This window comes from Elephantulus edwardii, unplaced genomic scaffold (assembly GCF_000299155.1).
Source record: "Elephantulus edwardii isolate Elephantulus edwardi_28Jun2011 unplaced genomic scaffold, EleEdw1.0 scaffold00109, whole genome shotgun sequence".
Taxonomy (NCBI): Eukaryota; Metazoa; Chordata; class Mammalia; order Macroscelidea; family Macroscelididae; genus Elephantulus; species Elephantulus edwardii.
This window is the reverse complement of record NW_006399859.1, coordinates 7712586-7715891: the sequence shown is the minus strand read 5'-3', so window position 1 is coordinate 7715891 and position 3306 is coordinate 7712586. Positions and strand designations below refer to the sequence as shown.

Below are 3306 nucleotides of genomic sequence, written 5' to 3'. Positions count from 1 at the left end.
GACAAAGGAGATTAATCAGAACTGGCTTTGACAAGCACTGTGGCAAATGGACAATTAAAACAGACATGGGGGGAAGAAGAACGAACTGGGGATGAGGGTGGAGAAAACAGTGCAACAATGAATGAATGAAAACCCAAAATCTCTGTAAATGTTCATTAAAACTAATAAAATTTAAAAAAAAAAGAAGAAAAGAAAAACAAGGAACTCATGCAATATTATTTAAAATGAGTGACCCTGGAGGACATTATGCTAAGTGAAGTATCTTAGTCACAAAAAGGCAAATAATGCATGGTTCCACTGTAGTAAAACAGGACTGACATAGGGATTGTGGGAAGACTGAGAAAGATGGGTTTAATAATGTATACTGAATTGAAACAGATGAGGGAGAACACTGTTTAAAAGGGATATGTGATTAGGTATTTTTGTCATGATGGGAGTCCAGAGCGAAGGCTGCATAAAGGAGTGGACCTTGGGGAGAGGGACTGCAAAATAATAAAAGAATTTTTCTTTTACTTTTCCAAGAGGGTAGTGTACTGAGGGGGAGGGTTAGGAGAGAAGTGCAACAATGAACGAATTGAAATCCAAAGTCTCTGTAAATTTTCATTGAAATGAATAATAAATTTAAAAAAAGAGAAAAAAATTTGCAATGAATAAATCATTGATTATACAGATTTTTTTAAAAAAGAGTCCAGAATAAACCAACACATCTATAGTAAACTGATTTTTTTACAAGGGTGCTAAGACCTTTTGATAGAGAAAGAAGAATCTTTTCAATAAATTGTGTTGAATAGCACAGAGCCAGCTCAGGGTTCAGGCAGTAGTTCCCACCCAGGCTTGGCCACACACTGTAACCTCCCTCTGCTCTACCTCATCTCTCATCCCATCTTTCCCTCCACTTCTCCCCACCTCTGCCCCTCTCTTCTTCCTATAACCTTCTCCCACAGCACAGAGAGAGACAGAGATGGCAGATGAGATTGCCAAGATTCAGACCACCTGGTTTGGTGACCGTACAATCTTCAGGAAGATGAAATCCTGGTCAAAATAATTTTTGAGGATGAGTGGTGCCTTGCTTTTCGTAACACTTCACCTCAAGCACCAGAACATTTTCTGGTTATGCTAAGAAACCTATTACCCAGATTTCTGTAGCGAAAGATGATGATGAAAGTCTTCTTGGACATCTTATGACTGTTGGTAAAAGTGCTACTGATCTGGGCCTGGAAACGGGTCACTGAACCGTGGTGGATGAAGGTTCAGATGGGGGACAGTCTGTCTATCATGTTCATCTACATTTTCTTTGAGGTAAACAGTTGAATTTGCGTCCTGGTTAACTGTGCTTTAAGAATACTTTTTTGCAAGTTTGAATATGTTAAGTAGTACATATTGTCTGTGTATGAAAAAAATTAAGGAAATGATTTTTAAAAACTCATGTGTAATAAAAGACATTGTTACATGTTTGTTGGGTTTAAAAAAAAAAAGCCCCGAAACACCAACTGGATTTCTACCTACAGAAAAATGATACAGAAACCATGCCTCAGACTATATATAAAAACAAATTCAAAATTTATTAAAGGCCAAACTGCACAAAAATTTAAAAAATTCTTAGATGAAAATTAGCCCTAAGAAGGACAACACAGTCATACCTATCTTTTAACAGTAGATTGCTAACATAAAGCAAAGTACAAACAGCAAAAGATAAATAAATAGGAACTTACAAAAACTGAAAACTTTTGTTCATCAGATACTTAACTAAAAAGTTGGAAAGACAAGCTACCAACTGGCAGACTATATTCAGAAACCGTATATTCAATACAAATCTAATAAGCAAAATATATAGAAAATTTTGACAACTTAACAACAAGACAAATAACCCAATCATAAAATGGACAAAAGACTTGTATAGACACTTGACCAAAGAGGACATTCAAATGCCACCAAGCACATGATCAATATCATTAGCCATCCTGCCAAACCATATCCTAACCAACCATAGCCAAACTACCTTCCACACGGCTGTCCACTCTGACTCGTGTTGACCTTCCATTGTTTCTAAGGCTGGAAATGTGTGTGTATGATTTGAGTGAAAGTTTACAGAGCAAATTGGTTTGCAATGTAGCCCTACTCTTCCAACTTCCTCCCTCTGATTCTCATTTTCATTCATCCTTTTATCCCACCTCTTCCTGTTTCTGGGTTTTATCTTTTAGGTAAATGCTGCCCTTTTGACTTTATCTGGTTAGTTATTCTAAGTGAGTGCCTATGAATCTTAATGGGAGGAGACTTCTTCATCTTTCTTTCTCAGAATGATTGGTGGGTTCGAATTACCAACTTTTCAGTTAGCTTTCACTTAACCTACTATGCCACCAAGACTCCTTCAAGAGACATCAAGGAGCTATAGAGCAGGGCCACAGGGAGATTTCTCTTCCACTAGAATGACTAAGATTTCAGAACAAAACAAAAATAACAGAAAATAACAGTTATTGATGAGAATGTAGGGAAATTAGAATTTTTATCCATTGCTAGTTGGAATGTAAAATAGCACAGCCTTCGTGGAAAAGTGTGGTGATTCCTCAAAAAATTAAAAATAGAGTTACCAATTCTTAATTCTCTTTGCTGCTGGGTCAGAATCAACTCAGAGCTGACCCTCTAGCGGGTTTTCAGTGACTGTATATCACATGGGAGGAGATTGCCTATCTTTCACCCACAAAACAGCTGGCAGATTCAAACCACCTGCCTTTGGGTTAGTAGAACAACTCCATATTCACCAGGCCACCAGAGCTCCCTTATGACCCAGAAACTCCACTCGTAGGTATATATGTAAAGACATGAAAGCATAAACTCAAAGAGAGACTTGTAAATCAGTGTTTGTGACATCATTGTTCACAATAGCCTACAGGGAGAAACAACATAAATGCCTATCTACCATTTAATAGATAAGCTTAGTGTGTGAAGTGCAACATCAAGAAAACAAAGATTCTCACCACTGGGCCAACTGGCAGCATCAGTATGGAAGGTGAAGAGATCAAGATAGTTAACAGTTTTAGTTTACTTAGTTCCACAGTCAACATTCTTGGTAACAGCAGCCAGGAAATCAAGAGACGAATTGCATTGGGAAAGTCTGCTGTGAGGGACCTCTCAAGAGTACTGAAGAGCAGCGACATCAGACTATAGTCTTCGCAGTTATGTGCTATGCATCAGAGTTGGACAGTGAATAGGGATGATAGAAAGAGAATTTGATGCCTTCAAGCTGTGGTGCTGGAGAAGAGTGTTGAATATACCATGGACTGCTAGGAGAACAAACAGGTTTGTCCT

General features: G+C 38.0%; 1 pseudogene; it reads left to right on the top strand.

The window, feature by feature from the left end:
- The first annotated feature begins 961 nt into the window (after positions 1-961).
- On the top strand, positions 962-1328 carry LOC102869761 (annotated as a pseudogene).
- Positions 1329-3306: the final 1978 nt, after the last annotated feature.